This window comes from Centruroides vittatus, unplaced genomic scaffold (genome assembly GCF_030686945.1).
Source record: "Centruroides vittatus isolate TY-2023 unplaced genomic scaffold, ASM3068694v2 contig_988, whole genome shotgun sequence".
NCBI lineage: Eukaryota > Metazoa > Arthropoda > Arachnida > Scorpiones > Buthidae > Centruroides > Centruroides vittatus.
This window is the reverse complement of record NW_027122657.1, coordinates 38388-50407: the sequence shown is the minus strand read 5'-3', so window position 1 is coordinate 50407 and position 12020 is coordinate 38388.

Genomic DNA, 12020 nt, shown 5'->3' with positions numbered 1-12020 from the left:
ACATCGAATTATATCGTCCAATCTCACACCAAGAGATATTTTGTTAGGACCTTTGTAAACTCTCTCTCTCCCAACAACAATAGGCTTAGCTCATAGCCACCTGTTTGTTTAGAACTTGTAGAGCTTTATATCTACTTGCATATAACTGCATTTAATCGCATAGTATCGTAGAATAGTTTTAATCGCCTTGTATGTTATTCAGTGGCATGCCGTGACATTTGATGATAAGGAAGCTGTGTTTCCGTAAGAAGCCGACATACAGGGGCAATCAATTAATTGCGCGTCAGGACCCGTTCATCAGTGGCGTAGCGTAGTGGGGACGGCAGGGGCGGCCCGCCCCGGCGGCACTTTTAGGGGAGCGGCATTTTTTTCACAATAAATAATAATAATATCTTGTAAAAATTTGAACCATTTCATTTCATATTTTCGTCGCACCTACGATTCGGACCGATTGAAATGAGCACGGAATTTTTCATTACTTATCCTGTGACGAAAAATGGAGAATCCCCTTTCTTTAAATGAATGTATAATAATGACATCTTGCTCATTGTAGCGACTGACAACACCGTCTGTACTGACTTGTAGGGATTCCTCGTATTTTATTTAAAGGGGCGAAATTTTAAGGGGGCAGCGAAATTTTCCTCTGCCCGGCAGCTGACACCCACGCAACGCCACTGTGTCAGGTTAAGCAAAGACTTTCATTCTTTCCTGTCGATTTTTCTCCTGGGATTATCTTATAAACTTTTCCTATTACAGTAGAACCTCTATTATCCGGACTAATTGGGGATGAAGGTAGTCCGGATAAGGAAAAATCCGGATAATCAAAAAAATAATAATTGACAGTGCATATAGCAGACATGGGCAAATGCGGCTCTTTTTGAGTTACATGCGGCTCTTGCTGAGTGTTAATTTTTGTTTTTTATTATTGTTTTTACAATTTTATTTATATAATTTTATGAAAAGATGTTTGTTAAAAAAATTAAACATTTGCTTTATATTATATTTATATTATATAATAAAATCGCGCGCCTTACCATACTATCCGCCATGACAGTACAGAACTGTAGCTCCCATGCATTTTGCAAAACCTACATTTTGGCTCCCACTGAACTCTTGCTTGCCCACCCTGAGCATATAGTATGAATACTTTTTATTTGTCTAGATTTACATATAGCTTCAATATTGAATTATTTTTTATTAAGAAATTCAATTAACGATTTTTGTTTAAAGCTAGCTGTTCTTTTTGAAGCTGCTAAACGCGAATACTTTTAAAACATAAGTTGTCCTATACCACTTTCTACTGTTACTGGAATTTACTAATGGTCTTTTCAAAATTTTGTTCCATCACGTACGTACATAAACAATGTCACAACTTGCCAAGTGCAAATCAGCAAATTCGTACAATTTTTGTTTATGTTGAACAATCCGGATAATCGAAAATCCGGATAATAGAGGTCCGGATAATGGAGGTTCTACTGTATATTCAATTTTTTTAAAATATCTTTTCGCCTGTTTGTAGGCCACCTCCTATTTGTCGAATGTCTTATTTTCTGTTCACAAAGTTTCCTGGGTATACTTTCCAAAATCATTTGTTTTATATGCCCAGAGTGAAATACGAAGTACACAAATTTTACTTAAAAATAAGTAGCTTCAAATATGATTTCAGTTATAATATGATCAATACGCTTAGTTCAATCCCAAACTTCCTCAATGTAAGTCAAAAGTTTGGGAAATAGAGAAAGTTTCACTTTGATAGATGACACGAACTCCTCCAGTGTATTCAGGGGCAAATCTACATAGGGACTAATAAGGCTTAAGCCCTGGACTCCAAGTGTCAAGGACACACAAAAATTGAGTTTTTATCATAAATTTTTAATACTTTTTCATTAACAATCAGTACTTATCGTATAGTAAAAAATAGTTACTATAAATTATTATCATTATTATTATATTATTATTTGTTTTATTGTAATTGATGTAACGTAATTGGTCAGGTCACCAAGTTGCAGTTTTAAACCCAAATTTAAAAATTCTTCATCTAACAAAAAATGGGGCTGCATTGGACTTGAATAAGCCCTAGACCTCGAAAACCTAGATCCGCCCTGAGTGTATTTAAACTGATTTCGTACACTATCTTCAAGATATATCTATGACAATTTCAAGGATTCGGTTCTTTGTACCACGGAAAACATTTTGATACAAAGATAATTGAAATTAAGTGCAAATACATCTTAATATAAGTTGACTTATTTGAACGATATTTGAGTAAGGGGCTGTCCATAAATTACGTAAGGTATTTTGGGGTGGCTGGGAGTCAAGGATTTCTTACGATTCCTTACTCAGGGGTAGGGGAATAATAGATCTCGCCTTACGTAATATATTGTTTTTATTTTTTGATCTCGTTGAGTGGTGGAGTTTTGAATTTGGCTTTAATTTGGCGGTTTCTATTAAGAACGCCCGTTGTACTAACGCCGCCAGATGTGACGTGATAGAATAATAACGCTAGCAGACTCACTCTCTATACATTTTTTATCGTGGGAGAAAAGCCGTGTAAGAGTTTCTCACCGTTTTTTTTTCTTTATTTGAATAAGTGCACCACTCCTATGGGTGTATAACACTAAGAATACATAAAACAGAATACATGATTCAAAGTAAACATAAAATTAGTATTCGATTTTTAGTGAAAACTAAAATGTAAAACTAGAAATTAGAAATTATAAATAATCTTATCTTCCATATTTTTTAACATAATTGTAAAAAGTATCAAACAGTGGCTACCGAACAAGCTTATCGAGTGGACATGGCCACCTGAAACCAAGCGTAAAGATTTCTAATTTCAGAATAAGTCTATCTTGATCGTAAATTGGACAATGATAGATCATATGGTCGACGGTGTCTAGGTTTTCTGTAGAGCAAAAGCAAGAGGCAGTTTCTGTCCGGTTATACATGCTCAGTAAGTAGTTGAGCAGTAGCAAACGTTAAATCTCTAAGTGGTGACGAGAACCTGCATTCAACGCTAGGAAAATAATCTTATTCTACCAGTTTTACTGCTCAACTATTGTTAATTCCACTTTTGCATAGCGTTATCATAAATATAATTTTTAAGGCTGCTGCGTGAAAGAGGGTTGCGAGTGTAGTCCAAGTCAATGTCCTTTGCAGCTGACTTCGCCTCAAAGTCGGCTTTTTCATTTCCTAGGATGCCAGTATGGCCACGAACAAACATAAAAGTTATCTTATTTACAAGATTTTTAATATGTTGCTGGATATATGTGATTTTATTGCTATTGAAATTGGTATTTATTAGAAATTTTAGGACGGACTAAGAATCACTGTAAATGTTGATAGACAGAGTTTTTTGGTAGTGAAGTGATCCACTAAACAGCTTGGTAGACAGCATCTTCTTCAGCTTGATGTGAGGGTATCTTCTAACATATTTTGGGCAAAATATGTCAGTTTCGAGGAAGCTACAGATACTTGAGCGGACATGAAGGGGCTTTTGGACCCATCTGTGTAGATATTAATGTCTGCATGGTTATCCATGAAGGAATGTACCCTGGGGTTAACCTTGTTTACAGGGTGATGATCAGAGATAGGGTAATTGCAATATGGTAGCATTTAAACAGCCGTAGATAGGAGTAGAGACTGTTGTTGAGCTTTGATGTTTGTAGTTCTGATATAGTAGTTCAGAACCTTTTCTACAATACATAGTGGCAAAGGAAGGAGCTCTGCTAGAATCAGAGAGGCATTAGTAGAAACAGTTCTGCAGCACTTTGAAATTCTGATGGCAAACTGTCTTTGAAGAGAGAGTAATTTACTTGCTACTGAATTTTCACTAGTTACATGATCCCAGCTAGAGGCCGCGTAAAGTAGCATTGGTTGTATTGCCCCATTATATACAGTTTTATAAGCTTTATGATTTAGTTCCCCGGTGCACCTAGCACATTTTACAGCATGTAGTTTATTTTCTTGGCTTTAGCCAAGATGTAACCAATATGGCAAGAGAATGTGGTTTCTATTTCCTCTTGTTGTCGAAACGTAGTGACGACTAATACTTGACTTCGTGCATTCCTTGTCCGCAGAATAACTCTGGAATGAGTTGTCCGATCTTGATGAAATTTTCTACGACGACTCAACATCACTCAAGGATGAACTGATTAAAATTTCAACTTTCAAAAATGATCCGTTTTTGTAGAACTGGATATAGGTGTTTTTCTTCAGTATGGATCATTTTTGAGAGTTGAAATTTTAATCAGTTCATCCTTGAGTGATGATGAATCGTCTTGGAAAATTTCATCAAGATCGGACAATTTATTCTAGAGTTATAATGTTGACAAGGAATGCCTGTAGTCAAGTGTTAGTCGCTTCCTGCACGCACGTGTAGAAGCGCCATTTGGTGGTCGGAAAATATGACAAGCATTAAAACGGTAATTTTCAAAGGTAAATGTTATCGCTAACTAGATACACAACAACAAATATAAAGAATCTTTATAGCATAATAAGTTTAAACAAGTCTTCTTTTTAAAACCTGGAGCAGCAGCGATTAATATTGATGGCTTTACGATCCATTCTCTCCTTCGTCTTCCTATCGTCAGTACGAAATTTCGATCTCTAAATGGAGAAGCTGCGCAGAGATTCCAAATTGAGATGAAGTCGCTCAAATTCATCATCATCGATGAAATGTCAATGATTGGTGCAAGATTGCTTTACATGATCGAGAGAAGATTGAAGGAGATAAACCCCGAGAAAGATGAGCCGTTTGGTGGATTCTTTATCTATTTGTTAGGTGATTTTCGTCAGCTTTCCTCTGTTAAAAATACTCCTCTCTACTCGAGTGTTTTTTACGATGTAATGTCCCAACAAGGTAGATTCGCATTTGATTCTTTTGAGAAGTTCATTGAACTTAGTAATTCTCATAGACAAAATAGCTCAGATAGTTCCTTTGCGGATGTCTTACAACATCTAGCTTCGGGTGATTTCTCTGATACAGATCTGAACATTCTGACGACAAGAAATCGAGCCTATTTATCCAGAGATGAACTTGATCAGTTCCAAACGGCAGTACAGCTATATCCAACAAACGAGCAAGTTAAACAAAGCAATGAAGACTACTTGCAGTCATCTGGATGCCCTGTTGCTTATATAGCAGGGGTGGGCAAGCAAGAGTTCAGTGGGAGCCGAAATGTAGGTTTTGCGAAATGCATGGGAGCCGCAGTTCTATACTATCGTGGTGGATAGTATGGTAAGGCCGGAAAGGATAGCACTTTTAGCAAGAGCCGCATGTAACTCAAAAAGAGCCGCACTTGCCCATGCCTGTTATATATCATCTGAAAACACTCCAGATATTGCCCTGCCTTCGTCCAAAGATGACTCAAGCTCTTGGTCTCTCGGTCCCTCCAAGTTTTTGAATCTCTCAGTTAATGCCAGAATCATTCTGAGAGTCAACTTACGGGTGCAAGGAGGTCTCGTCAATGGTTCACTAGAAACTATACGCTACATTATATATGTTCCTAATGCTCGCCCTCCAGCTCTTCCTCTGTTTATTTTAGTGGAATTCGATAGCTATCAGGGACCTTTCATCTATGATAATCTGTTTCCAATAATCCCCATAACACGCACTTCGAACGATGGCAGTATACTGCGATCTCGTAGACAGATTCCCCTTATCTTAGCATACTCGATGACTATACATAAACCACAGGGATTAACTCTTTCAAAAATCAAAATAGATATAGGGAAAAAAAACAGCTATCGGTCTTATCTATGTTACATTGAGTACAGTAAAAAAATAACTGACGTAGTATTTTTAAAAAGTTACAATAAAGATCGCAACGAGTCAATCTGTAAGTCCAAGCCCTATAGTGATTGACAGAATTTCATGAGACAATAACATAGCAATAAATTAATGGCTTATTCTGACCTTATATTTGTACCTTTAAATGATCCAATAGAAATCATATATATTGTTGAGAACGAATGATTCTTTGTTTCTTTTTTCCTCATAATCTATAAAATAAAGGTGCGAGCAGCTTCGTTCCGACTACACGCTGATGTAGCGTTACTTAACTAGCTTTATTTTGTATGAAGTTTCTGTTTACACGTGCACTAGCTGGTCGATCTGTCGAAGATTTTTGCGTCGTTTTGTGAAAATTAAAATTAATATAAAAATGAATATTATGATGTTGATTAATGATAATAATAAAAAGGTTGTTAATAATTAAAAAATAATGTTCTTAACATAAATTGTTTATTCGAATTCATTAAATTTTTATATTTTTAAATTTGTTAACATGGTCTTTTATAAATAATAGTACATATTAATTAACTAATTAGTAATTATATATTTTGGACCTAAAGTTTTTAAAGTTTCATTAAAAAATTTATTTCCGTTAAAATCTTTCTATAAAATTATGCCTAAATATTACGTAAGATAAGGAAGGGGGCGGGGGAATGTGGGTCTAGAATGGCCAAAATCGCCCTTACGTAATTTATAAACGGCCCCTAAGATTTGCATAATTTTCATTCAGCGTCAGGTTATCCTATGGATAAAAAGTGCAATTGCCTGGACTCCAAACCAATCTTTTATTAACTCATTACTGTAGTAAGAATATCGAAATTAAAATTTGGCGCCATATCTGGAGACAGTAAATTGCTGCTGAAGTGCAGGCACGTTCAAAAAACGAACGAGTTTGATCTCATGTTGTCTCTCATGCACCAGTTTTTATTCTGTATCCATTATTCTGTATCTTTATGTATTGGCAAATTTTCGCTTCAGGGTTTGTATGCATTGGCAACACTATTACTTCGTGCAGGGGCGAATTCTCTCGGCTTGCTTAGCATGCGTCGCATGCTTAAGAGAAAGTTTTGACTGTTAATATACTTTTTATATGAGAACAAATATTCCAATAATAATTTATTCTAACATGTAAACTCTTTATCATTTGTGTTAACTTTTACATTGGCAGCTAGCGGCTAACCGTTTTAAGTCAGTGCGATGCTTCAGGGAACTCGACGCTTTCTCGTGTGGTTTGCCGCAGGAAACAAGTGCGCGAGTATGACGTTATTCGAAGCATTTAACACGACCAGATTGTATCAAAAGCTTGTGGTACTCAGTTAGCATACACGTATTGTGTACAGAGGCGGATTTACATAGAGACTAATAGGGTTAAGCCCTGGGCCCCTTGTGTCAAAGGTCCACAAAATTTGAATTACGAGTATTATCGTAAATTTTTAAAACTTTTTCATTATAATATATTTCATATATTTCATGTGCACGTTTTATTCACACCAAATAACGTTTCTGCCTATTGTTTAGTGCTAGAAATAGGCCTATCATTCTTATTATAACTTTCAGCATGCCCAAAAGTTTTGGTCAGGATTCGCCTCCGACTTCCTCGTTTGGGGTATAAAAACGTGTAATAAAAGAAATCTGGTTCCTTATCTAGTAGTGGCGAGCCGGCCACGGAATCTGTGAAAGCACGGCTTCCTTGTTTTTTTTTTTTTTCTAAATTATGAGTACATATTGTGCGATTATTTTCATATTTTAACGTACTTTGAATTAATTAAAATTAATATTTTATTATAACCGCATTATGTATCTTATTACAAATATCTATACTACATGTGAAAAAAATGATAAGGTTCCTATTGTATATTCGAATATAAATTCGTATATGCATATTTTTAATGAAAGCACTCTATTGTCAAATACAGGATAGTTTCCATGGCCGGGGAAGACCCTAGCAAGGTTTTCAGGGGTTTTAAGGTGGTGCGAAATCTCATTGTGGCCCCCTGTAGAGACTAAACTGTACATGGACACTAAAGATAACATACATTTTTTACATTATTAATAACTCAGACCTCCGAAAGATTAGCATAGTAATAGTATGGATAAGAAACAATAACCTTAAAAAAAAACAATATTTGTTTGAAAAGATTAACAGTCTACAACGTTAAGTGCGAATTTCTCGCTATATACCTTTGAAATGCGCACAACCCAGCTCGCTATTATATAGGATTTATTTGCTTCATTATCTATTATGTTAGCAGGCTTCACTAGAAATCAGATTCATCAATACCGAAAACGACAATACGATCAATCATATGACTAGGGATTTTCTCTTGTGATTAACAATAATAAAAACAAATAAATTTTTATTTACGATTGGTATTTAGAGTATTAATATATTTTGTAAAATTTTTCAGTTAGTGATCTACTAAAAATTATTTCAACAGAATAAAATAATTAACCCATTAACGAATGATTATGATAAATTCATCGAAACTTCGATTCCTTGAACGAACTTTGAACGTTCTATTATTTTCATCTGTCTCTCCTCGTGAAAGATTTTAGCGATATATCCATTAAAATTTGTCAAATAAGTATGTTTTAAGGTAGGGATCCAAGTATATTTTCATCTTTACGGTAAAACGTACTTTTCATAAAAATAAAATGTTGCCCGATATATATACCAAGTTGCCTCCATTGTTATAGTGTAATATTAAGTAATATAAACATTTTAATGTTCATTTCTCAGCTAAGAATTCCTGATGATTAAAGTATGATCGCACTATTAATCAATTTTCTAAGAGAAATGTCTGCGCATCTAAACCAACATAAAGTAATTAAATTTTATTTCATCTGTTTGTACCAAGATCGTACCGTATTTTATCAAAATATTTTTGGTACATTTTAATTTAAAAACTGTTAATAAAATGCTAAGATTTATTTTTTCGTAATTTATTCCTAAAAAAATTTATTTGTTTTAATAAATATTTTCTTAAACATGCGAAATATTTTTCACAATTGTTTTTACATCGAGTTCCAGAAGAGGGCCAAGCGGGCCCACGTCTCAATCAAGAAACTAAAGAAAAAGAAAATATTTACAAATTGTCGAAAATATTTATCGCATTTCCAATAATCGTATGCTTCAATGAGAGATCATTTTCACTCTTCCTTTAAAATCCCGTCGTAGTAGTACCACGAATCAAAATCGATTAAATAGATATGTTTTGTTAAATCCATATTGAGAAACTAAAGTCACTGCGGCCAAGGGTACTCGCAGGATTTTGTTTCCGGAGACGAAACTTATACGATTTAGAAGAATCAACCAAATCAGTTGATTCACTGAAATCGTATACCATAAAAACACGCTCGTTTCCTTACATTATCTTCATCTACCTTCGTGACAATAAGTAATTAATAAACACAATTACTAATAATTATATTTTTATTAACTATCAAAGTTCACAATCTGATAATACTATAATTTTAGGATCAGAAACTATTTTAAGACATCATCTGCAAATTAATTTTGCATTTCACTTTGCATATTTATATATATATACAGTTTCAATTCAAAAAGTTATCATGGCACAGATGTGAGATAAAGATAGCACCCTTTCCATCTGAAGCCTCATCTTTTTCAGTAGTACTGTCTGTTAATTTTCTTTTTCTTAATGTTAGTTCTTTCTCTTCTTCATTGCCAGACTTTTTTGTAAAATCATTATCAATTGTACTGCCAGTACTTATAGAAACTTCAGTGGATAATCTAGTTCCGTCTATTTGATCATCAGCATTGTAGTCTTCTTGAGGCGACGATGTGAGGGATAATGCTTCCAACACATTATCACTATTGTTCGAATCACTCTGATTTCTCAATTCATCGTCTTGAAAATTGAATTGCATTATATCTGTTTCATTATTAAATTCAGAATTCATTTCGTTAATATCAAATGTAAATAATTATAGATGGATTTACTTATAGTTTTTATTATTAGTAATATTTCTTTCCAAATCGCTTCGACCAATAAATAAACTTGTAAACACAATAAAACACTTCAGATCTGTTCAGGACTTTTAAAAGTCATTTCGAGTTGTTTTATTTCATCGTCGTGTAAACGTTCGACCAATCTCAGGAATTTGTCGAATGAATATTCCGTATCAATTGTCGAAGAAATGGACGAAGGTCGAGCGTTTTCCTCGACTTCGTCTGGTTCTAATAGAGGTTGTTGCTCGGGTTCGGGTGACAGTGTCTTATCCGGTTTTCTTTTTTCCTCTTTGTCTTGTCTCTGTCCGACAGTTCGACGCATTTTCTGATTGGATTCATTATAGCAATGTCGTTGAATCAACATGCCACAAAAGGTGATCGTTGTTATAAAAAACAAAATCGATAGCGACATTGTTAATGTTAAATATCGCCTTTTTATTTGTTCGTCGATAGATACGGTTTCTGGATTGTTCGTAGCTGGCTCTGTACCGACGGATTGTTGTGTCAAAACGAGAGCTAATTCTTTCATCTTTTCATCCCTCAATTCTGTTAATTTAGATTCGAGCCAGGTCACCGTAGAACTTAATCGTGGCATTGGTCGTGCAGTAATTTCTTGAAATAATAACAGAAAATATTAGCATTCGGAACATCTTGTCGAAAGAAAACTGGCAGCGAAAAGAATGCATTCTGACAATGAAAACGTTTTTCATTATTTCTTGGCGTATTGTTTAACATTATTACAATCTGTTTATTTTTGTTATTGATATTTTAATAAACGCTATTTGGGGTTTTTAAAAGAAATTTTATTAAAGTCTGTCAATGCCATATGTCTTCATTAATATTATTGCTATTAATTTGAATGTCAAGATGACGTGCAATTTTGATATCGTGGCGAACATCTATCTATTTATATTTTACATTTCACATCGTTAGACGATTTAAAACGAAAGAAAACTGATTTAAATATCCAATGCCTTAAGTTTCGTTGGTTTTTTGTAGAATTATCAAAAGGTACACCACCAACATTTAAAATATCTAATTGCAATTGAACGACATCATCATCCTCTCCACTTTCCCATCGTTCCAGCACTGTTATGTCAGGTCAGTGGCGTAACGTAGTGGGGGCGGCATTTTTTCACAATAAATAATAATAATATCTTGTAAAAATTTGAACCATTTCATTTCATATTTTTGTCGCACCTACGATTCGGACCGATTGAAATGAGCACGGAATTTTTCATTACTTATTCTGTGACGAAAATGGGGAATCCCGTTTCTTTAAATGAATGTATAATAATGACATCTTGCTCATTGTAGCGACTGACAACACTGTATTTTATTTAAGGGGGACGAAATTTTAAGGGGGCGGCGAATTTTTCCTCCGCCTGGGCGGCTGACACCCACGCTACGCCACTGCCGTTCGTATTCGTTTGTTCGATAAGCCAGTAAAAACCGTATACTTCTTTAAATGTATTTTATAGTTATCTGACGTACTTAATAAATAACAGAGGTAATTATATTGAACTTTCTTATTAGATTGAATAAATTCCATATGCTTTCTAAATGCCAATTCTTGCTTTGAGAAAAAACATAACATCTATTAATTTAGATACATCTATTAATCGTAATTATCTTGTTATAATTCTCAATATTTATTTTATATTGTCTACCAATGTTAAATTCTATTCTATTTTGATTTCCAAATTGCTTCAATTTTACGAAAGAATCGTCATTCCTCATAAATTTTATCGTCAAATTGTCGAAAAATTTTTTAGTTGTATTTATATTTAATTTAGGCATTGGTCTTTCTCTTTTAATAATGTTTTCTTTTTCATTATATGGTCTTGAGCCAAAACTTTTTTAAAATAAATTTTTGAATCACTAGCCACGATATAAGGGCTAAAATTAAAATTATAAAAAAAACTTACTTGGTAAAACAAAATGTGTGATGAATATACATACCTAGTACAAAAAATTCTTCAATCGTATGAATATACTTTTAAAGAAACTTGTAATTAAATATAACTTTGTGAAGAAACGTACATAAAAATAACAAAATATTCTTTACTTTTTAAATCTTAAAACAATCTACTTGGTGAAATAGCTCCCTACGAATGGCTAATGAATGGAATCAGAGACGTCCTGGTAGATGTGCGGCGCGTGCATGCACGCAGGTTGTCAAATCACGAGGGTGCCGATACCGGTCAATGTTAAATGTCTCTTTTGCCGCATCACTAGTATATATCAAAGGAC